The 25,648-nt window shown below is 53.2% G+C and overlaps 1 protein-coding gene across 1 annotated transcript in view; it reads right to left on the reverse strand.

Annotated features, from left to right (window-relative positions):
- LOC122367174 (serine/threonine-protein phosphatase 2B catalytic subunit 3-like) overlaps positions 1-25,648 on the reverse strand; it is a 90,690-nt gene that overhangs the window by 25,800 nt on the left and 39,242 nt on the right. The window lies entirely within an intron of this gene.

Here is a 25,648-nt window from a genome sequence, read left to right on the forward strand (position 1 = left end):
AGGGAGCGTCTCGATGACTGAGGCGCTCTACCATGCTACTTCTACCCGGACATTAACGTAGCGGCGGAGCTGACCGCGGAGTAAAGTCAGGCCATCATCGGCTCCCCCCGGCTGGTGAGAGAGTGCCTCGATGACGGAGTGCTGCCCTGCTACTTCTACCCGGACATTAACGTATCGGCGGAGCTGACCGCGGGCCATCATCGGCTCCCTCCGACAGGTGGGGGAGCACCTCGATGACGGAGTGCTGCCCTGCTACTTCTACCCGGACGTTAACGTAGCGGCGGAGCTGACCACGGAGTAACGTCAGGCCATCATCGGCTCCCTCCGACTGGTGAGGGAGCGTCTCGATGACTGAGGCGCTCTACCATGCTACTTCTACCCGGACATTAACGTAGCGGCGGAGCTGACCGCGGAGTAAAGTCAGGCCATCATCGGCTCCCCCCGGCTGGTGAGAGAGTGCCTCGATGACGGAGTGCTGCCCTGCTACTTCTACCCGGACATTAACGTAGCGGCGGAGCTGACCGCGGGCCAACGGCGGGCCATCATCGGCTCCCTCCGACTGGCTGGAACATCGCCTCGATGACGGAGTGCTGCCCTGCTTCTTCTACCCGGACATTAACGTAGCGGCGGAGCTGACCACGGAGTAACGTCAGGCCATCATCGGCTCCCTCCGACTGGTGAGGGAGCGCCTCGATGACTGAGGCGCTCTACCATGCTACTTCTACCCGGACATTAACGTAGCGGCGGAGCTGACCGCGGAGTAAAGTCAGGCCATCATCGGCTCCCCCCGGCTGGTGAGAGAGTGCCTCGATGACGGAGTGCTGCCCTGCTACTTCTACCCGGACATTAACGTAGCGGCGGAGCTGACCGCGGGCCAACGGCGGGCCATCATCGGCTCCCTCCGACTGGTGAGGGAGCGCCTCGATGACGGAGTGCTGCCCTGCTACTTCTACCCGGACATTAACGTAGCGGCGGAGCTGACCGCGGACAAACGGCGGGCCATCATCGGCTCCCTCCGACTGGCTGGAGCATCGCCTCGATGACTGAGTGCTGCCCTGCTTCTTCTACCCGGACATTAACGTAGCGGCGGAGCTGACCACGGAGTAACGTCAGGCCATCATCGGCTCCCTCCGACTGGTGAGGGAGCGCCTCGATGACTGAGGCGCTCTACCATGCTACTTCTACCCGGACATTAACGTAGCGGCGGAGCTGACCGCGGAGTAACGTCAGGCCACCATGGGCTCCCTCCGACTGGTGAGGGAGCGCCTCGATGACGGGGTGCTGCCCTGCTTCTTCTACCCGGACATTAACGTAGCGGCGGAGCTGACCGCGGACCGACGGCGGGCCATCATCGGCTCCCTCCGACTGGCTGGAGCATCGCCTCGATGACGGAGTGCTGCCCTGCTTCTTCTACCCGGACATTAACGTAGCGGCGGAGCTGACCACGGAGTAACGTTAGGCCATCATCGGCTCCCTCCGACTGGTGAGGGAGCGCCTCGATGACTGAGGCGCTCTACCATGCTACTTCTACCCGGACATTAACGTAGCGGCGGAGCTGACCGCAGAGTAACGTCAGGCCACCATGGGCTCCCTCCGACTGGTGAGGGAGCGCCTCGATGACGGAGTGCTACCCTGCTACTTCTACCCGGACATAAACGTAGCAGCGGAGCTGACCGCGGGCCATCATCGGCTCAATCCGACTGGTGGGGGAGCACCTCGATGACGGAGTGCTGCCCTGCTTCTTCTACCCGGACATTAACGTAGCAGCGGAGCTGACCGCGGACCAACAGCGGGCCATCATCGGCTCCCTCCGACTGGTGAGGGAGCACCTCGATGACGGAGTGCTGCCCTGCTACTTCTACCCGGACATTAACGTAGCGGCGGAGCTGACCGCGGGCCAACGGCGGGCCATCATCGGCTCCCTCCGGCTGGTGAGGGAGCGCCTCGATGACGGAGTGCTGCCCTGCTACTTCTACCCGGACATTAACGTAGCGGCGGAGCTGACCGCGGGCCAGCATCGGCTCCCTCCGACTGGTGAGGGAGCACCTCGATGACGGGGTGCTGCCCTGCTTCTTCTACCTGGACATTAACGTAGCAGCGGAGCTGACCGCGGACCAACAGCGGGCCATCATCGGCTCCCTCCGACTGGTGAGGGAGCACCCCGATGACGGAGTGCTGCCCTGCTTCTTCTACCCGGACATTAACGTAGCGGCGGAGCTGACCGCGGGCCAGCATCGGCTCCCTCCGGCTGGTGAGGGAGCGCCTCGATGACGGGGTGCTGCCCTGCTTCTTCTACCTGGACATTAACGTAGCGGCGGAGCTGACCGCGCACCAACGGCGGGCTATCATCGGCTCCCTCCGACTGGTGAGGGAGCACCTCGATGACGGAGTGCTGCCCTGCTTCTTCTACCCGGACATTAACGTAGCGGCGGAGCTGACCGCGGAGTAACGTCAGGCCATCATCGGCTCCCTTCGACTGGTGAGAGCGCCTCGATGACGGAGTGCTGCCCTGCCACTTCTACCCGGACATTAGCGTAGCGGCGGAGCTGACCGCGGAGTAACGTCAGGCCATCATCGGCTCTCTCCGGCTGGTGAGAGAGCGCCTCGATGACGGAGTGCTACCCTGCTACTTCTACCCGGACATTAACGTAGCGGCGGAGCTGACCGCGCACCAACGGCGGGCCATCATCGGCTCCCTCCGACTGGTGAGAGAGCGCCTCGATGACGGAGTGCTGCCCTGCTACTTCTACCCGGACCTTAACGTAGCGGCGGAGCTGACCGCGGACCAACGGCGGGCCATCATCGGCTCCCTCCGGCTGGTGAGGGAGCGCCTCGATGACTGAGGTGCTCTACCATGCTACTTCTACCCGGACATTAACGTAGTGGCGGAGCTGACCGCGCACCATCGGCGGGCCATCATCGGCTCCCTCCGACTGGTGAGGGAGCACGTCGATGACGGAGTGTTGCCCTGCTTCTTCTACCCGGACATTAACGTAGCGGCGGAGCTGACCGCGCACCAACGGCGGGCCATCATCTGCTCCCTCCGACTGGTGAGGGAGCGCCTCGATGACGGAGTGCTGCCCTGCTACTTCTACCCCGACCTTAACGTAGCGGCGGAGCCCCCTGCGGGTGAGATCACCCCCACCGGCCCGGCAGTCAACGTCAAGCCTGATGACAAAGACGGCGGACTTGACTACGTCTTCTGCCTGCTGGTGCGCGGCTGGTGGCCCGCGCCAGTCTGGCCCGACGGCGCCCCCTGGGACACCAGCTTCGGGGTCCACCTGGTGCCCACCGGCCGGTCGGACAGTAAGACGGAGTCTATTGAGTACCGCATCTCGCTGTCTCGGGCGGAGCTGCTGGCCGTTCGTCAGCTCTGCCCGGGGCTGCGGGCTGCGGTTGGAGCCCTAAAGGCCATTAAAAACATCCTGAAGGAGAGCGGGGTAGCCATCGACGACTTAAAGTCGTACTTCATGAAGACGGCGGCGCTCTGGCTGGCCCAGGAGCCGCACGGTGGACCGCGGACGGGCGTCACGGACGGCGTCCACCGGCTCCTGGACTGGCTGGAGCGGCGCCTCGATGACGGAGTGCTGCCCTGCTACTTCTACCCGGCCATTAACGTGGCGGCGGAGCTGACCGCGGACCAGCGGCAGGCCATCATCGGCTCCCTCCGGCTGGTGAGGGAGCACCTGACACCCCTCCTGATGGCCTGCTGTGAGAAGCACTGGTCCCTGGACATCCTGCTGGAGGGCGGGACGGAGCCGCTCTCAAGAGCGCCAGCTGCGGCTCCGTATGGGACGGACGCTCCTCCGGCAGGCTGTGTTGAACGGTATCAGGCACCGCCCCATTTTTGCCTGTGCACGGCAGTATTTCCCGTCCGCCGGTAATGCTCCAGAGTCGGGCTTGTCTCAGGACGACTCGATCGGCAATGCTCGGGGTTACATGAGCAGAGTTAATACGCATTACAAACGGACTACAATGGTGAGCGAATAGGAAAATCCGTTCCTGATACGCATTTACTTGCTCATGTAACCCCGGTAAATGACACGCACTGCCGCCCAAAGGCAAAAACGATTACGTTCGGGTGACCTCTGGCCTGAGGGAATGACCTGACGCAATCGTTTTTGTCTTTGCACGGCAGTACAAGTCTCTATACCTGTGGGGAGCCTAGACACGGAAACGGCCAGCAGTGCCACGGCTGCGGCCGCGACCTCCGAGACCTGACAAAAGAAAAGGCTCTTGGACATCGGAAGGGACTTACTTGGAACAGAAAAAGGCTCTCGAAGGCGCAGGACATCGGTCGTAAAATGTCGGACAAAAATACGAATAGGATCTTCAATAAAATAGAACGGAATGTGAGTATCATTTATACTTCCCATACCTCTTCGGGTAAATCGGCAAATTCTGCCAGTGTTTCATGGACGACATCATCTGTTACCCAAGGAGTTTTGAAGATCAATACATCACCTCTAAGGTACCTCTGAAAGTCTGCCAGCTGCGGCCGATCTCTGCCTTCCGGTCGTACCAACAAAGGTTGAGGGGCGGCCTCGGAACCGGAAAGTGTATGCTTTTTATTGCAGTTGTTCGTGGCATCCAATAAAACATTAGACGTCAGGTCACAGTGTCATACAAAGAGTCTAACTGTCCCGGTATGTCCCGATCACAGAGACCAAGGAAGAAAGGGACCGAGGTCCGGAAACAGTTCTGAAGTACAACGGGAAACAGGGTGCCATACTGGGCCCCACTCAGCATTGATAGCTGGGTTATGAACATAACGCAACCACCGCTGTCTTTTTACGCTGTATAGTATCGCTTAGCTCACATATCAACTTGCTGCTGTAATGGCGCATCTTGGGTAATTCGTTGAAAAGTGGATCCTAACGACCCAGAAGTACACACGCAAACCATCGAGGGACTGGGCTCGAGCAAAGCTCGACCTAATTAGCAATAGCAATCCGTGCGATGTTGGTATTCAGCAGCCATTCGCCGATATGATTCACCAAGACCGCAGTGAATCGTAGCCAATGAAAACTCACATGTTTGTAGTTTATGCGTTCCGTATGACCTTCCCTAGGCCAATGCAAAAAAAAAAACGACAGCCGTGTTTCAGAACACGAGTGTCGCCAGTGCCACGATACTGTGTGGGTGACTGCTGGTACTAACAATGAAACGACTACCACAATCACAGTGACTGATAGGGAGCCAAGGAAAGCACACCTTACAGTTTACACACATTGTCAACATTATTCAAGACACCTTAACACTTCAAGGGAGCACGGGAAAACCACTGGAGACGCAATGCCTCTGATGTGGCGCATCTGTTTCTTAAACCTTGATATGCTCGTGTTTTGTTCCCGTTTGAGGTTGAGGTTGGAAAGGATGGAAGATTCGAGAGCGGACATTATACCGTTTTTATACATATTATTTGGTGACTGTTCTCAGGACAAGCGAGTTCATAACCCATACCTTTACATGAATCGTATCTCATTCGTCAACCAGCAAGCCATGGCGGATATGAAAAACCACCGGTTGATCTCGCTTCCCCAGTTAGGAACATGGCCGAATCATGGCCGACAGGGCCATGACATGATTGAGGAGGAATCCTCGCCTCCCGGGACTATGGAGGCGAGTGTCAGCCGGGCTCAGCAGTGACCTGGATCACCGGCAATGACATCTACAACAAGTACACCGGGCTGGACAGCTTTACGGAGAACGGCCTGATCCAACGGCAGGACTCGAACTCAGCACCAAGTCTTTGACCAGACTTTGACTTCGTAATTCCTAACCTTGAAGCACGCTAATTTCAAACGCTGGCTTTGGCGCAGCGTGGATTTCGGTGATATTGGTGAAAATTGAAGAGTTTTCACCGTAATTTGGGTGGCGTTACCGAAAGAACTTTGATATTTGACCTAACCCTTGCCGCAATACCTCTTGGTTCGTAAGCGCAGTAGAATCCACATAATAAATTCACATAGGTAAACCGACATTAGTGATTTATTAAGCAGTGGCTTTATTAACCGGAGTGGTTATTTTCATCACATGTCTTTATCGCAGCTCAACCGTTGACTACGTAGTGATGCCTCATTTCAAAAACTTCCTGCTCATCCGTATTTCATTCCGATATGTAACGTCTGATCGGAAGAGTGGCGACAGACACTGACGGTCGGCGCATCAAACAACGTGAAACAGCGTGCAACGACGTGTGGATGGAAGGTCATGATCCATTCGGCGTATCAAACAGTGTGAAACAGCGTGCAACGACGTGTGGATGGAAGGGCATGATCCATTCGCCGTCTTACACATTCTAAATAACGTAGACGATAAGTCGGTCGTGCCGGCGTGGCTGGCGCGGCCGCCGTCCGTCGTTTGGGAAAGCGTGACAACAGACGATGGTGAGGCTTCTTCGTTCACCATGCAGTTGGCAATTGGGTCAGGTGATGCTAACGTAGAATACGCGCTAAAGTGCAGCTTAAAGCCGCGGCCCATGGCGGAGAAACTTCCCAGGCAAATGCTACCGAACTCATCGTCCGCACTGGGGGCCAGGCAAGGGGAAAGCAGCTCCGGGTGGCCTCCCGGTGGACTCCGCCTTCAAGAGGTGGGAGGTGTGGGCCTCCGGGCCCGTCCCCGGCCGGGACCTTCGGGCCCAAGACAACGGCCAGGGAAACCAAACGGAGTCCATGGTGCCCCATCCGAAGGGGTGCCTGGCGGTGGCTCCCCGGCCGCCGCTGCTGCTGCTGCTGCTCTCGGGGAGGCAACTCGGCCACAGAGGACACGTAAGGGATGGCACACGATACTCAATCGGCTCAGCCACAAACAAGACGTCACCATGTGCGCATCCTTCCCTCTCCGCGAGGACGATGCCGTCGTCCAGGAGCGGCCATGCATATTTGACGCCGCGGGCCAGCTGTTGTCTTCACCGGAACAGATTCTGGGCCTCAGCCCGGAGGATGGTCCCGAACTGGACCGGTCAGTGCGGCGCGCGGTACGGCAGCTGCAGATGACGTATCACCCGGATCGTATAGCCGATACACGTCAAGGTACGTGGATCCAATCTGAAGAAAAGGTCAGAAAGGAGCTTGATGCCCACGAGCGTCTCCTGCGGGAGCTCCTGGCTCGAAATTACAACCTCTGTGCGCTAGTTCTGGGGGTTTTCCACGTCCAGGTTACTTGTCCAGGATACTTGTCCAGGTTCGTGCCCACTGACTACGCAGCTTTCATGCTTAACATAGTTGTCAAACAGGCATCCCACGGCCAGTCCTCACGAAACAAAGGTCATTATAATTCACTTATTATTCTTATTCTTCTTATTTCTTATTCTTATTTTTATTATTCTTATTTTTCTAATGCGGTAGGATACAAATTGCTGTCGTTCCCAGTAGCTTGCGCCACTTCATGTTTATGGAGAAGCTGTGACTGATCATGAGGAAGAAATGTCTGCCGCTGTCAGCGAATCTCCCGTGAAAGTCGTGCTAGTGGGAGACAGCAAGTTTAGAGCTTTTAGAGTCGGCCCCACCTCGGAGTTCTCAATAAGAAAATTCGCTGTCGCGCCCTGAAAACCGAGTTCATAAACTTTCCAGGTTCGTGCCCACTGACTGCCACCAGTGGGACCAGTGGGTTGTGAGAGACATACTGGGAAGGGCGGGCGACCTGTGTGCCAAAGGTCGGGGCCAGCTATTTTTGATCATTTATGCAAGGGGTGGCAATGGCGTCTTCGGATGGACAGGGATCCAATCCGAAGAAAAGGTCAGGGAGGAGCTGGATGCCCACGAGCGTCTCCTGCGGGAGCTCCTGGCTCGAAATTAAAACGTGCCCACTGACTACGCAGCTTTCATGCTTAACATAGTTGTCAAACAGGCATCCCACGGCCAGTCCTCACGAAACAAAGGTCATTATAATTCACTTATTATTCTTATTCTTCTTATTTCTTATTCTTATTCTTATCATTCTTATTTTTCTGTTGCGGTCGGATACAAATTCCTATCGTTCCCAGTAGCTTGCGCCACGTCATGTTTATGGAGAAGCTGTGACTGATCATGAGGAAGAGATGTTTGCTGCTGTCAGTGAGTGTCCCGAGGCTTTCGGGACTAAATACTGCGAAACAACTCCCATGTCAAAGGAGGACGAAAGGGTTGTCAAACTGCTGCAAAGAACACAACCAGAAGCGAAGGACGGTAGAAAACTGGTTTGCTGTGGAGTGAGAGCAAGACAATGTTTCAAAATAACAAACTCCTGGCCATGAAACAGCTTGCAGTCCAAGCCACCGAAAAAAAACCTGGAGAAGCAGCCACAATATCCGTCAAGCACAGAGCCACGACTGACGCCTACATCGTCATTCGTCGCATGCTATGCTAGAAAGCCAACTGCAGAAAGGAAAGCTATTTGAGAGCTTAGTGAAAGTATTGTAACAGGCATGTGTGGTTGACTAGAGGGAAGCACAAGCTCTGTCGCCGCGGCCATTTATTTACTGGCCTCGTCTCCCGTCGAAGGCGTCCCGAGCTTGGCGCAGCCGCTACAAACGCTTGCGTGGCGTGTCCTGCGTGGCGAAACGACGCCATTCTGCCATGATGATGTGAACAAGGCGCCCACTATAATGTAAGGAATTGAAAGTTGAATATTAATGCAATGTTACTGGACAAATTATGCTTAGGTTATCGCCATATGTTGTCACAAACGATTGCTATTCTTATTTAGGGTTTTTGATTTCTTTTATCTGTTTTCAGAATTACGTACACAAATACAGCGCGGAAGCACGAAAAGTTTGAGCATTGATCTGTGCTGTAACAAGTATGTTTGTTTGTTTTTCAGAGGGCAGGTTCTGAAAGGTCTGTGGAGCCTGAGAAGGCAACTTCTGAAAGCCCTATTGGGCCTGAAAGGGCAAGTACTAAAAAGTCTGTGAGCGGGATGCCTCACAGGCTCAAGTGGAAGTTCGCTGAACTTGAATTTTTTCGTTGATTGTCGCTAGTTCTTCCTCAGTGCTCGTCACAATTATTTGTTGTCGTTTAGACGGCACTGATAACATTTTGGAACCCAACATTGTCCTGCATTTCTGATTTGTTTTAACAGTTCTCCAGGTATTTCGATTCGGTTACGGTCCAGTGAGACTCGCCCGTCAGTCCGTCACGACACCCGTCAGCTAATCTAAAAAGAAAAGAGACGCGGCAAAGCTTAAGGCTCTAGGTACGGAGTGTAACAGCCAGACATGGATTATATTTTTTTATGCAATTTTGTAGAATAGCATTTTCATTTTTTATCAGCAAGCTGAAAAGCACTAGCTCTCCTCCCCACGCGCCGGTCCAGGCGTGCAGCGGTCACCGCCGGCCGCCGGCCACCGTCCGCCGGCGCGCTGCCGCTCGGGTGTGTCGCTAGACAAATATACAGTTCACGCGCCTGCGGCCGCCGGAGGTGTCGAAATGTTATTCTATTATTCTATTAAGTAGTGCCAGTCCCTGCGCGGACCAGAGAGCTCTGGTGGCTATCGGACCCGAGACTGCCTGATGGAAAAGAACTAGAGTGGGCGTAGCCGGGCAGAGGGCACTCTGTACTGGTTTGAACTGGTAACGAGTGGCTCGGCCTGGCTACGCACACCCTCGGCTCTGGACCAGAGGAGGGCAGTTCACCTCGGGGCTCTGGAGCGCGCGCACCTCTTCTCAAAGACACTCTGCGTCTGAGGGGAGGGGCGGGGGAAGAAGTCCGAGAACCGATGAACGACAACCACAGCCAAACGGCGTTGCCACATTGGTGCCGTGACCCGGATTGGACTTCATCGCCATCTGATGTCCTCGCTGCCTCGGAGCCCGCGACTCAGCTTCATCATCCCAGTTCTGCCGCACCAGCCCCAGGAGCCCGACGAACGACCAAGCTTCGGGGCAAACTACACACAGGATCTGGCAAACCCGAACGGTCAGTGCTCCTGCTGGGACGCCCTTGTCCCAGCACTACACCTACTGGAGCCACTTGAAGCCGCTTTAAACCAGGTGTGCTCCTATCATCGGGGGTATCTCGCCCGGCGACAGGGCTGCGCTGCCAACACCTGCGGGTGCCATTACCGGCCAGATCAGCACAGGTGCCAGCACTGCGGCATCTGCCACAGCTGCGGCTGCGATCTTGTTACCACCTCCGCGCCCGGCTTTCACCGCTGTTCCTGTCGATACTGCCTAGCCAGGTGCTGTACGCAATCGGAACTCACAGCCGCTAGACCCACCGCCCACCAAGTTTTCATTCAGGAACGGCGGCATCACACCCAAAGACAGGTGCAGTCAAAGGCCAGCTGCCCAAACGCGACCGCATCTCAGCCGGAGCAAGGAACCGCCGAGACAGCCCAAGAACCCGCAAAAGCGACAGCTCCCGAGGTCGCGGACGCGGCCACCAGCACCCAGCCAACTCAAATACCAGTGGCCATAGTCGAGCCGCAGCGCCGGCCGCCCCAGCCAACACCCCGCGCGCCCTGGCACCGACTGCGCACCCAGTCCCAGCCACCGCCACTCGTCCTGCCACCGCCGACGCCCAACCAGCCGGAGGAGGACGACTGGTGAGAAAGACCCCAGCAACGCGCCTAGCACAAGAGGCTCAAGAGGAGCCGAGCGCGTAAGCCAACAACCCCATCAGCGCGCCTAGCACAAGAGGCTCAAGAGGAGCCGGGCGCATAGATCGACGACACTGGCGTCAGCGGGCCGACCTATCGGTCCGCCGACAGATCATCCCGGCGGCAGGCCTCCTGCCGCTAGCACTGCCGCAACCGATACTAGACCAACCGGAGGAGGGCGGCTGGTGAGACAGACTTCGCTGCGCCAGCAAAGGACAAGCGTAACCATGCAGCTCGTGGCAATGATCGTGTTTCTCGGCTGGCTCGCCACCGTAAGCTGGGCAATGGACGCTACCCCTATAGACCCCGAACATCTTTTCATTCCCGTGGGTAAGACGTACCCCAGCTATAGCTCCTGGGCTATAACGGTGTCGGTAAACGTTAAACCGTTCAGAAAGCAGGCTAATGATTTAACTGCTGCTCAAACGTCTCTGGAACGACTCGCCTCTGAGATAAGACGCAGTAACGTAGACGCCGCTGACAATGCCACTTCTGAAACCATGTTTCAATTAAACCTGAAGGAGCTCGACGCAGCGCGCGTCGAAATGAATAGCGAAGCAAACGGTCTACAACGTTCCTTTTTCGGATCTGTTGTATCCCGGTGCATCCAATGGAAGAAGCGACCGGTTCAACCTCGCTCGTCGCTCCCGTGACCGACGTCCCAAACGCCTCTTACCGCTTGAACCGCTTAGAGTACGGACCAAACGAGGTCTTATCGACGGCCTGGGTAACGCCTTTAACTATCTGTTTGGTACAGCCACTGAGAGCGAGATCAAACACTTGACAAATAACGTAATCCTTCTCAATCAGAAAGACTTGGCCATAGCCCATCAATTCAACGGAACCCTCAAAGTGCTCAATGCCACTAGAATAGCAGCTCAAGAGAACCGCCTAGCGATTACATCACTGTCAAAGGCCGTTCAAGACATTAACGTAGCGTACAACACCGTCGTTACGGCGGTACGCAACAATGCAGACAAAGTTTCCCTTGCGTTACAGCTGTCCGACCTCACGTCACATATTTCTAGGATCACACAAGCTATTCAATATTTGTATGCGGAGCTAAGCTCCTTAACAAATCAGTTGCCCTCGCACTTCCGGCTACCCTTCTCTATCGATCAGACAAACGAGTTTGTTCGAATCGTCCGACCCAAGCTGGTCGAAGATATCGATGTCTACCATGTTTTGTTTTACGTCCCTCTGCTCCACACTCGTCACGCGTTTGACATATATCGCTTCTTTCCCTACCACGTACCGATGCACCAACATAACGTGTCTCTCGCCTACTACTCTAACGAACCCACGTACCTCCTCATGTCTGAGGATCGCCAGAATTACATACAGCCCCAATCGTCTGAAATAGAATCGTGCCTTCTCGCTAAGCGACCCTTCTGCTCTTTGCATGAACCTGCTTATTCCACGGCGGCCTCTAGCTCCTGTGTCGTCGCCTTGTTCCGTAAAGACGACCCTGCCGCTCGTCAATACTGCTCATCGCGCATACTTCCATCCAATGTTGACCCCAAAGCTTACTATCTGACGAATGGTAAATGGCTCATCGTCTCCAAGCCGCCATTACCACTTACAATCATGTGCGATTCCAGTCGCACCGTCACCATTCAGGACCCTGTTTCTATTCTCACCCTGGAGCCTGAATGTGCCGCTTCTGGTGCCTCCTTTTATCTCCCACCGTACTATGCTGGCGAAACCCATTTCGAACTGCCTACTGCCATACCAGACTCTGTCATTGATAACTCTTCTCTTCCCATCTGGCGACCTACTTGGTCAACTCTTCTTGCCAATGTGTCCTCAACTAATGTATCCCTTCTTCCGTCTCTACACATTGACGGCATGCCCGCTGATTCCTACTTCCGGAACATCGAAGCTCAGCCGCTCCAAGCGGTTACCGTAGACTCTCCGTCAGCCTTTTCTCGTACGATGCTTCTTATGATCATTATAGGCGTTTTGTCGTTCTGTTGCCTTGTGTGGGACCGATTCCCTTCTTCCATATTATGATAAAGAGAGTACACGTTCAAGCTTTGTTACAATGAAATACCCGTCACTTTCCCCTTCGTGACGGCACCGCCCGACGACCTAGATGTACCAGAAGGTCGGCGGACCGGTCCTTCATTGTGCAACCACCTTGCATATAACGCACAGGCACTGGCGAACCCCAATCAGTATCAGAACCACAGTTGCAATACAAGTCTCGGCCCGCTCAGTCGTCTCTCCTTCCGCACCTCCGCGACAATGGTGGCAGCGGCGGTCGAGGGGACTTGTGCCCCTCACCACGGACCCCAGCCTCTACATCTGCACTGACATCGCAGACTGGTTAGTCCGTGCTCCGTGACAGTGTATCGCCCCTACGTCGCGTCATCGACTAGGGAGCTGACCATCCTGGACTCATCATCGTCCAGCAGCACCGTCTCCAGTGAGTAGCTCTGCCCAGCAAGACTATCTGCCCTGCGGCAAGGTCATCAGCTACCCTGGACTACTACGGAGCCCGCCGACAGCGCACGGCTTATCAGCCCGCGCCGTCCTCCTCAGCATCATCGAGTGATGGACACCACCTCGCTGAAGGACTCAAGCTCGGAGGAGAGAAGATAAAACAAAAACTTCAACGCTAAATTCAAGACAAATTGGCACCGAAATCAAGAAAATTCACCCATTATGAACTTTTGCTGTATTTTCGTCAAAAAGTGACAGTGAAATTGTGCTGTGAAATTTGTTTTAACTTCGATGTATTTCAAAAACCGTACTGTTTCATTATCCGTTTTCGTCAGTGTTCTGTCGTTTGTTGCGCTTCATTGTGGTTGCTCACCCCAAAATTCACGGAGAAATTGCAAGTGCGTTTAATTTTTGCCTGCACTTTGCCGTGTCATTTTGACACTAGTAAATGTAGAAAGAGCATACTCTGAACGGTATGAACATTCAAATACGATAATCGTCGTCAATTCACTGAATTTATATTGTGTTGATATTCGGCCAGAGATGCCGAGGGCCATGGAGATGCCCAGGGACGGTCCCCGCCAAGAGTGCGGAGGGATCGCCCGGTAGTAGGTGTAATTGTCACGAAACTTACTTATCTGTTCATACCATTTTGTGATACGCTCATATGGAAATTTCTTTCTCCGTCAGCTAAACGTTTCCTCTCTTTGTTATGATCGCTTCGGTTCCCTACGCTTCCCTGGGAGAGGGAAGATAATGTGGGACCGATTCCCTTCTTCCATATCATGATAAAGAGAGTACACGTTCAAGCTTTGTTACAATGAAATACCCGTCACTCTTCGTGACGGCACCGCCCGACGACCTATGTAGATATACCAGAAGGTCGGCGGACCGGTCCTTCATTGTGCAACCACCTTGCATATAACGCACAGGCACTGGCGAACCCCAATCAGAATCAGAACCAGAGTTGCAATACAAGTCTCGGCCCGCTCAGTCGTCTCTCCTTCCGCGCCTCCGTGACACTTGCCTTTTGCTGCCGACACTGTTGTATGCCCCAGGGTAGCTTCAGAATTCCCCGCTTGAGTGCCGTTCACCCCACATTGCCTGAGGACCCCGAGCCAGCCGTGGAAATGCAGGAGCTGCCACACATGGTTGCGCCTCCACCGTCACTGGATGGTGGCTATCACGACAATGACCGTGTTGATGCTCCTGACCAGCAGCCACCGTAAAGTGACCCCTCGGCCGATTCGGACGCAGCGCCGTCCATGCGCGCTGCTCCATCTACCCCGGCCCGTGTCGTGTCTGTGCTGCCGAGCAACCGACCGACCCACCAACTGTCCTCTCTGGTGTGAGGTGCTGCTTTTCTATATGCATCTGCGTAGCCCTGTTCTCTCGCCAGCCCGCTCCGCTGGCGATGAATCGTAGTTTGTGTGATTGTGTTGGCCCCTCGCTCGGGCACTTGTGTGTTATGTTTAGGGTGTAGTTTTTAGCTGTGCGGCTGTTCCTTTGCCCTTCAGGCGTCGGATCCTATGCAATTTATGGTAAATTGCTGCGTTTATAAGGGGGGGGGGGGAGGTATTGTAACAGCCAGACATGGATTATATTTTTTATGCAATTTTGTAGAATAGCATTTTCATTTTTTATCAGCAAGCTGAAAAGCACTAGCTCTCCTCCCCACGCGCCGGTTCAGGCGTGCAGCGGTCACCGCCGGCCGCCGGCCACCGTCCGCCGGCGCGCTGCCGCTCGGGTGTGTCGCTAGACAAATATACAGTTCACGCGCCTGCGGCCGCCGGAGGTGTCGAAATGTTATTCTATTATTCTATTAAGCAGTGCCAGTCCCTGCGCGGACCAGAGAGCTCTGGTGGCTATCGGACCCGAGACTGCCTGATGGAAAAGAACTAGAGTGGGCGTAGCCGGGCAGAGGGCACTCTGTACTGGTTTGAACTGGTAACGAGTGGCTCGGCCCGGGTGCGTACTACCCTCTGTTCCGGACCGAGAGGGGCAGTCTGCGGCGGGGCTCCGAGGCACACACATCTCACTCCGGGACAACGCTAGCCGCTATTGGTTACTCTGTCTGCTGCCGCTCGCCAATACATCATCAAACGGACCTCCCACCTGACTCTGTCCGGGGAGGGGGGCGAGCCGTGACGAAGGCAACATCTTCACGACGACAGTCAGCCATAGGCGGCGCGTTACAGGAGGCGACCGTGAAAGTCGTGCTAGTGGGAGACAGCAAGTTTAGAGCTTTTAGAGTCGGCCCCCACCTCGGAGTTCGTAATAAGAAAATTCGCTGTCGCGCCCTGAAAACCGAGTTCATAAACTGTGGGAAAGTGGGATTCGCTGACTTCTGAGCGCACCGCGTGCAGTGCGTTGTACAAAGTGTTGGTGTCGGGTAGTTATCAATAAGACTCTGAATGCCGCCGCCAATGGAGGGCCAAACGCCCACTGCGCAAACCAAGCAGTGGCTAGCGGTGCAACAGTCCTCCACCATCAGCGAACTTCTAGGGGGATTACTTCGAAGGGGATAACCTATAGTTTGTAGCCTGGATGTGAAATAAAACTTGTGTGGCACCAGTCCTGGAACTTTAATGACACGCCTCGTAGAGTGAACGTGTGCCAACATCAACCCGACATGTCTAGCTTCCTTAATGCCATTCTTGTGTGACATGCCTTCGGATTATACCGCCTGTTGGTTCGCAATGTCGAAATCCCGGGGACGGGATTTACGTCGAAAGGTTTTTTGTATGTGACATGCCTTCGCCGATCGATGCCGATCGATTCGCTCCGCTGCTCCCTATAAAAGCAGCAGCGACGCGGACGCAGGGGCACTACGCATTCATTCACTCGCTCTGGAGGACTGTCAGTCATTCGCGGTGTGTGATCGTTCGGTGTGAGAATCGCTGTCGATACCGGGCTGACTGGTCGGCTTCTTGACCCCCCCCCCCCCCCTGCGACCGACAACTATCATGTGAGTCCGGCAGCGGGTCGCCGGTCATTCGGCGGCCTTAGATTTTCCAGCCTATCGAATGCTTTATTTTTGGCGCACTAACATAAAATCTGAATATGTCAATTAATCCAAATATCTCGGTAAATGTTCACCTGCTTGTAAATTTCCGCCTTCAGCATTATTTTGCGCGCTTTTCATGCCGTTGCAAGCATTCATTTCGTAGCCGCTTTCGGCCCGGCCGGCGCGTTGTGTCCAAAGCATACCGTGCTGCCACCTGGCGAGACTTTTCGGAACTCTTAGCGCGAACATCCCCATTGAAGTCCCGTCGAGTCGTACGAGACGAATTCGGCTTGTTCTGCGATGTCGCGGCATACGGCCTGCGGGACATGTCCGATAAAAAGACTGAACAAGTACGCTCGAGGACGTCTTTCCTAGATGGGGAAACCCGGATGGGAACATGGCTGGTGATCATCTGGATGTGTCTCGACATCTCTAACTCGCTACAAGAACCGGTAGACACCCTCGAGAAGCGCCAGGATGGGGACATGGCTGGTCATCATCTGGATGTGTCTCGACATCTCCAACTCGCTACAAGAACCGGTAGTCGCCATCGAGAAGCGCCACAGGCGTACTTCTCATATCACGGTTTCTAGAGTAAAGGGTCTTCGCAATGACTGGCCAGCAGAATGAGTGTAGTAGAACGACGCAATGAGTGTAGTAGAAGCGATCGCTAGAACATTCATCAACGCTATCACCCGACAGAGAACTCCAGGAACGCATAGCGACCCGTCGACCCGTGGTCCAGGACGGTGACCAATGTCCGTACCGGTCCGCCGGCTGGACCGCTGAACGACCAGCAGTGGCAGAGCGCCGGCAGGCACGCCTCCACCAGAAGGCGCAGCGGACCGCATGTTGAAGAGGGCACCCGTGTAACTTCTGTGGGGGGGGGGGGGGGGAGGGAGATCAAGGTTGCTGGCGCCGTAAAGGCTTCGAAGTGTCGGGGCCTTGGAAGATAAGACGCAGCCGTGTGAGCAACGGCTCTTCTTGAAATCAACGAGAGCTTCGAGCTTGACAAGAATGACGTCACCTACGATGCTTCTCTTGCTTTTCTGCTTTCCATTAGCGTTTTCACACAATAGTTTTGTGCTATTCTGTATCGTTGCAGCCTGAAAGTTGAAGGTGGCCAAAAACTGAACGCAAAAGTCACGTAGATCATGCTAGTCTTCTAGCCCAGCCTTCCTGTACATTCGAAATGCCAAAAAATTATTTCATTTTATACGGACACAAGCGACGGACGATCTCCACAACCGGCAAAAGTTGACAAGGGTCCCTCGTAGCGCTTCCATGAGAGGTGGGCTACTCGCACCAAGGTATACAGAAATACACATGAATGTGGAATAATACCTTGCATTACTGTTTGCCCAGTCTGGCATATTTTGTCACTTCTCTGAATTGGCTTGAAGGACGTTCGAGAGACGTACGCTTATCTTTGTGCAAGTCATTTCGAAACCTTTTCGCCACCAAACGAATTGTTTTCGAAGCTCGACCTTGATGACCAATAACAAATACGTAGCACAAACTGAAAAGACGAAGCTGAAAAGACCATCACAAGAAGTGGTAAGTTAATGGGTCCGTTTTCCGAACAAGGCCGTCTTGGTAATCCTGCATTTCGCGCTATATTCATGAACCAGCAGACATGTTGAAACAGAAAGCATCATCGCTCACTCATATTGATTCATTGTTTAGAAAAGTTAGGTACATGGAAATATTAAGCATGTAGCTTGAAGTATTCACTGCCCTCGCTCAGCATGTACTTCCTTTGCTTGGCAAAGTACCGTCGGCTGTCCGCCGGGATAAGCAAAATCCTGGCGAAAATAGAGGGCCTCGAGAAAGGACAGCAGGGCCTCCGGGGCCTAGTGCAGGCTCGCTCCGCACCTGAGGAGCCAACTACGGTATCGCGGTGCCGGTCCACGGAGGACCTCCACAGGATGGAGCAGCTGCTGGGTGGAACTGGCAATCCGGCGGTCGAGGCTGTCATGGTACGCAGGACCCACTCGTCTCACTTGATCAAGTGTTTGCGGAACACACTGCTCAAGAACAACGTGACATTTGACGGCAAGACAGCGTGTTGGAGGCACATTGAACAGTTCTTCGCGGAGGACTCAAAACGGCCGATCAGGTGTACGTCCGAACTGGTGGGACTGCACGTCAACCCTTGTGCATTCAAGCGCATGAAAGTCCGATACGCTACGCAGGTGTTGACTTGTTGAGCCGGATGGGTGGAGCAGGGTGGAGCGGAATCGGAGCCTCCAGCTACATAGATACCTACGAGTATGTTTTACATATTCGATGCCGTTCGCTTTCACAGGGTGGAGCGGAATTGGAGGCTGGTGCATATGAGGATGAACCCCGGGTGAGCAGCTGGTGGCGAGGTGCGGGTCGGCGGCCCATCTGGTCGCCGGCACACTGCTGCAAGAAGCATCAAAACAGAACTAGATGCATTAATACCCTTCACGACTGTTTGACTTTCAATGGTTTTCATACCTTTTGGAGAGCACATGCTCTATGGGTGGTTTGGGGCGAAACCTTGACAAAGATTCCCTGTGGCTACGGAAGCAAGTTCCGACAATATCCCAGAACATTAATTACGGAGGACAGGCAGAAGTGACCAAAACCCGCCTGCGAGACGTTTCCAGCGCCACCCCCAGTTGTAAGTGACATAGGAACACCAAATCAGCAGCTGTACAAGGCATTGGAAGCGAGTCCCGTAAAACCCACGTATCCGGTAAACGAAGAAGACGTGGTCGCTCTTCACGACGTATCCCACTTGATCAAGTGTTTGCGAAATACAGTGCTCAAGAACAACGTGACATTTGACGGCAAGACAGCGTGTTGGAGGCACATTGAACAGTTCTTCGCGGAGGACTCAAAACGGCCGATCAGGTGAACGCCCGAACTGACGGGACCGCACGTCAGCCCTAGTGCGTTCAAGCGCATGAAAGTCCGATACGCTACGCAGGTGTTGAGCCGGATGGCACCATCAGGGCTGGCCTTGTTAAGTTTTAGTTGTTGTTCTCAATTTCATTGTGCAAAGTGTATCCTCTATGACTTTCAATTCGTCTTACTTTCCGTTGGGAAGCAGCTAGCATGAGAGAAAACCAGAGCCTTACGACTGAAGAGGGCCCTCCGCGGTGACCCTCCGCAGAGGGTCACCGCGGACTTCTGCGGACTGCGGAGGGTCGCCGGTGGGAAGGAGCGGTGGGTCATCCCACTAGAGAGACAGCTGATCAATCCGAAATGGATGTCCGATGGTAGTTATATTTTGATTCATTTCGACTCTCTGAAACTGAAAGAGCCAACTTCGATGTGGTAATGGACAAATCCACGGCATCCTTCTTGTCACAATCCAGCAGTTCGGTGGGTGGGCAGGGCCGCCACGCAACAACATACAACAAGAATACTAGGCTATACTTTTTTCTGTATAAGACCTCGATGCCGCGACATGTGACGCTGCAAATGACGTACCTCTACTTTACCTAATTAGCTTCTACGATCAACGAAGAGTCTTCGAACTTAGCTTCCTTATGCAAGGAGAAATACCTAATTGCTTTGCTGATAAAAAAGGATATTTGTCCTTTGCAGAGATCTTGTCCAAGAACCCAATAAGTCAGCCTTCAGCTAGATGCTGGATGTTTGCCAGAAAATGCAGGATCACTGCTGGGCAGTGCATTCTCTCTACAAAAGGTGATGTGTGTTCCAAATTATAAGCCATGCATGCAGCAAGCTTTCAGGGCAATGCAGCCATTACGTTTGGCCAGCAGCATGAGGCCCCAGGAAGTCAGTTTTTTTAGGTTGCAACAGGGTAGGTGGTCCACATATGTGGTCTTGTCGCCCCACAATGGCGCCCAGTTTGGGATGCTCACCAGACAGAACATCGGAGAGGTAGTTTCCATTTGCGTAAAGTTTTCAATAGCACGGAACAAGGTTAAGTTTGTTATGCAATTGACAAGGATCAATAAAGAACCATTCTATAATCAAAACCAGTCGGCGTAGGTAGCATCTCTGGCATGTGGCCCCACGCCGACCTGCTTCGTCTCTGTTGGCCGTGACACCGGCAGCCGGAGGTGGCCGCCGGTCGGCTACAGTCGGCGCCGCGCGCCTGTCGCTGCCGGCGGCCGGTGGCTCTTATCGGGGCCGCCGCCGACGGTCGGTATATCAGCAGCGGCGCCGGCCGGCACCGGCCAGTCCTTCTGCAACAGTGACCAGTGATACAGTGTTTGCCTTACGTTAGATCGCTAACCTATTTCAACTGCATAGATACATACGAGTATGTCTAACATATTCGATGCCGTTCGCTTTCACAGGGTGGAGCGGAATCGGAGGCTGGTGCCAGAAGAGGCTGAACCCCGGGTGAGCAGCTGGTGGCGAGGTGCGGGTCGGCGGCCCACCTGGTCGCCGACACACTGCTGCAGGAAGCATCCAAACAGAACTAGATGCATTCCTACCCTTCACGACTGTTTGACTTTCAATGATTTCCATACCTTTTGGAGAGCACATGCTCTATGAGTGGTTTGGGGCGAAACCTTGACAAAGATAACCTGTGGCTGCGGAAGCAGGTTCAGGCACTATCCAAAAACAACCCAGCCTTCATCTTCATCACCTACGGATCAAACACTCTCACCATCGACAAATTCGACAACACCATTAAATCAAGCCAAAGTGTTATTATAGACAAGCGAGTTCCAACCAGATCTCGATACATTCCTGCTGTTTTTCAGGGAAGACATCCTGCAGAGTATCGTCACTCCCATGGAAATTGGAAGAGCAGAGAAGGAAGTTCATGGCAAACACAAAACAATAGAACTGGAGCAGAAATGGCCCATGACGATCGATCTAACGGAGCTACTGACGACATCGTGTGCAGTCGAACTTGCTACCGTTCACGCTGTCTGGAGGTTTCTTAAGATGCAGGAGGCTGGTCTCTCGAACCAATCACTTCTGAAGCTGCTCGCTAAGGAATGCACAGTGCGGCTATACTACAACTTCGTTGTTTGTATGTGGCTGCTGAGTGCCTTTGAGTCTGTAGTGAGTAGTCAAATCAATGGGAAGCGTCGCTGAAAACGTTGTGAATCCTTTTGTTGTCAAAACACGAGCACTGGAGGGGCAGAATCTTTTCTTCACAAGTGTGCCCAGCTTTTCGCGGATGACGGCATCCAGCTCTCTCGGATGAGCTATCAGCCTGTGCCGAGCAGGCTTACTCGGTGGCTGTCTCGTGATAAAAATAATCCGCCTGCAGGGCCCAGCCAAGGCCTTTTACAGGACTTCATGGAATGCAAGGGAGTAAATTCAAGCTGAGAAGAAGCTGAGCCAAGCTGAAGTGGTGACCTTAGAACAAGAGCCTCAAGTGTTAGCTGTGTCCACCCTCCGTGATCACTGAGTGGACCACTGAACACGGTAGAACTTGAAGTCGCCGCAATCCGGCGAATATTCTCAGAAGTCTAGATGAACTTGGCAGCGATGCTGCAAGAAGCATAAAAACAGAGCCCGATGCATGCCTGCGTTTTTATCGAGGACGACATTCACACTATCGTGAACTACACGAACGAGATGTAGACAGAACAGAGGAGAAAATGCATGGCAAACACAAAACAAAAACGTCAAACTGTCAGAAACAAACGCCAAACTGTCATACCACAAAACAAAAGTTCAGAAGCAGGTAACAGCGGTCTGCAACAACTGCACAAAGGTGCGGAACCGTACCGACGTGACGCCGGCCGGCACCGGCCAGTCCGTTTGTGACAGTGACCAGTGATACAGTGTTTGTAGAGTGAACGTGTGCCAACATCAACACGACATGTCTAGCTTCCTTAATGCCATTCTTGCTTACAGGAAGGAGCGTTCGAGGAGGCTGGTGGGAGGTCTGAGCCCCGCGGTGCAGCTACTGGTGAGGAGGTGCGGGTCGGCGGCCCATCTGGTCGCCGACACACTGCTGCAGGAAGCATCCAAACAGAACTAGATGCATTCCTACCCTTTTCCAGTTATGTTGCTTACATTGTAGTTGAGCATTCGCTATTTTGTAACGTTTTATGTATGCATGTAACGGTCAGTATATCAGCAGAGGCGCCGGGCAGCCGCGGACAGTCCACTTGTGACAGCCATAGTGACATTGAGTGATTTGCCAGTGACCTCTTACAGCAACAAGATGTCTAACATTCTCGACGCCGTTTCTGCCCTCAGGCTGGAGCAGGGGAGGAGGCTGATGGGAGGTCTGAGCCCCGCGGTGCAGCTACTGGTGAGGAGGTGCGGGTCGGCGGCCCATCTGGTCACCTATTCTCTATCCAACTGGTCCTGCACCGGACGCCTCCATCTCTGCCGTTACCGGCTCCACCAGTATTGCCAGCCGCGGCGATGCTGCAACGGAGGGATTCAGTGGGACCAGGAGCGCTGGCGACGGTCAGTTCATGTCCTACTTAGTTTCCTACAACATGATATGGTGAAGAGTCGCGGACCTGCACTACCGGGCGTCATCACCTCCATGGAGGTCGGTAGCGCCGTCGGCTCGAAGCGTCGGCCGGCCACCCCGCCAGGCCACCCCGCCCCAACGGGACGGTCCCCCACAATGATGTGGAGAGGCCTGCCTCCGATGAGCTCCATGCGCCCTTGATTTCAAAGGGGACTGTATCCGCCAAACGCAGGTATGCCCGCTTTAACCCGCGCCCTGCTGGGGGGGGTGTTTGAACACCCCCCCTTGTGGTTTTTCGCGAATATCTCAAAAACGGCGGCGCGGAGCGCCGCCGTTTTTGGTACACCTTATCATACATCAATTCTACACATGTTGTGAAAATTTCAGACCAAGGTCATTCAAGGTCAGGTCACCAGGTCACTTGAAGTGACCTCACCTCATAAAAAGTTTCAATGTCTGTCATAGCTACACCGAGTGTCCGATCGCTTTGAAACTTTCAGCGGTTGCTAAGAGCAATAGCATGTACAAAATGTATATCTCAGAATTTTGATATCGATGACCTAAGGTCAGGTCAATTTTGCGACCTCCCCATTATAAGTCAATGGGAGAAAATTGAAATGCGCCTCTTTTCGACGAAAGACATTATAAACACTCCCAAACACTGAATTACAAGTGGTTTAGACACACTGAACATGGAAATGGTGTCCGTGACCCCTGTTTATGCCCTGAGGTCATCTTAGGTCACGAATGGTATCTAACAGTTTTTCGCAAATAACTTTTGATAGAGGCATGCTAGAGCGATGAAAACGCCTTAGATGTGTTCAGCTCGACGATACGGATCGACTGATATGCAACATGACCCTTTCCGGTCAGGTCATGACCTTGACCTGAGGTCAAATTTTGAAGTTGACCTTTCAAGGTCAAGTTATAGTTCATTCGATGCGTCTTGACGAGAGGAACACGATGCCGGTAAAAGTAAGCTCGTACAAGGCTTGGGTCAAAAGTTATTGCAGAAAAACTGTTTCCGAAAAAATCGGCTATTTTTGCAGTTTTTGCCCCCTGCAGGCAAAACCGTTGACGTTAGGTCAAATCTGAGAAAATTACTCAGAAAGGGCGTTAATAGGGCTATCGAATGCGCTTTTCCGCGGCGCTGTAGCTCTATTGGTTCCCGAGTTATGCGTTGGCTTCTTGGAAATTGTCGACATTCGACCTGGAAATCGGCGAAATTTTGCCTTCAATGACCTCTGGTGACCTGACCTTTGACCTAACCAAAAAATTGACTGAAGTGATTTCCTCATTATTTTTGACGCTCTTTCGAACGCCGCCTTCCGCGTATCGCTACGTGGCCCAGGAGCCGAGATAGAAGGGGGGTGTTCAAACACCCCCCCCCCCCCCAGCAGGGCGTGGAAATCCAGGACCCCCAGCTGGGCGCGGGTTAAACAGCCAACACCGGCTTGGAAGTCGCTCACCAAGACGGTGTCTCACCTATCCAGAGCGGAGTCATTCTCCGGCCCTGATCAGGAGATATCGATAAATCATATCATGCTAAGAAAAGCAGCTTTACCTCATATCCCTGTTCAAAGCTTAGGGCAAAATCTAACCGCCCTGGTAGATTCGTGCTCAGCGGCTACACTCATTTCGAGTGCCGCCTGGAGTCAACTAATACAAAAACCGACTTTGCAACCAGCTACAAAAAATCACCTCCGATCAGTGACCGGCAACTTATTGCCGCACCTACGAGAAGCGGACATACCTCTTAAAATGGGAAATTATACTACCTCGGCAAAAGTGCACGTTATAACCGGAATACCGTTTCCGTGTATTTTGGGTATTGATTTCATCAGAGGCCAATCTCATTTTACCAGCTGCCGACAACTGCGTGCAGGTGGGAGAGAAGGTGCCCATCACGGGAGACACGCCAGCTCAAATTTTCACTGGGCGTGATCCTATCCTACCTCTGGATGTGGATTGTGGATACACAAGCTCCTTTTGATCCGTTTGCATCCATCGATTCTTATCGTGACATCCTCCAAAACATTTGGATTCACTGCACTCCGTCGTGCGTGCAAACAATGAATCCGCTATACTGGCACAGAAGAAAGCTCACCACCTTGCTCACCACACTCAGGACAAAACTTGATCCATCCCACCGAATTCTCTTGGATATCTCCACAATCCGCAGTTCAAGCCCGGTTTGACTAGGAAGTTTCAGAAAATCAACCGAGGCCCTTATCGTGTGCTGTATATGACGAGCCCTGTCAATGCTCGTATACAGCACGTGCACAATGCTGATGACGTGCAGCATGTTCAGGTCGACCGTCTAAGACGTTTCTCTGAGCAACCCCAGCTCACGTCTCCAGACGACCATCTCAACAGCAGCGAACCTGACGGAAGTTCCGTAGGCAAAGCCACAGAGAGCAGTAATACTGATGCGAATATGCTCATTACGCTGCCGGCTAGGCCAGGGATTTTTGCAGGACCCCGTTTCGCTGGAGGGAATGATTCCGCGCAAACAATGCGGAGAATAATGTGCCAGCAGAAGCTGCAGCATCAGGCATACAGGAGGGCGATCTCGCATTAATTGAGGAACGTTGGAATGTTCCCTGCGGTAGACCAAGGTCACCGCCAGGACGCGCCGGCCTACAACTTGAGGCCGCGCAATGTTTTAAGGCCGCCAGAAAAATATCGCCAATGAGCAAAGAAACATAGCTAAAAAGCTATCAGTGCAAAATGCTTGCAATGTAGGTATAAATAGGTAACGCTTTACCCTTGCACATAATCCTATTCAAAGAATAATGTTAACTGAATATCTGTGAACATGAGAATGAGATGTCATAAGAATGAAATGCCAATATGAAAATGCAATGAATGCAATGTTTACAATGTACACTCAATTATGCCAATTGGTATAATCTAATGTAAAATTTAAACTGTTTATTAACATATTTAGATGCGTTCTTTTTCAGGTTTATCGAGAGTTGTGGTACAGTCATGCAGCACCCATTACGAAATTATTTATTCTTTTGCTTTACCATTCGTCTACACAAATATCTTCACTTATGATTTTATAGTCGAACGTCAAAATGACGCACGACCGGTACTTCGAGCTCAACGAACGTACTATAGTACATTCCAATACTTGCTCTGTCACTAAGTGCTCGCCGGAAAATGATAATTGTGTTCAGAATGCTTACGTCCTAAGGATTTGAATGGC

This window comes from Amphibalanus amphitrite, unplaced genomic scaffold (assembly GCF_019059575.1).
Source record: "Amphibalanus amphitrite isolate SeventyFive unplaced genomic scaffold, NRLGWU_Aamphi_draft 000855F_arrow, whole genome shotgun sequence".
NCBI lineage: Eukaryota > Metazoa > Arthropoda > Thecostraca > Balanomorpha > Balanidae > Amphibalanus > Amphibalanus amphitrite.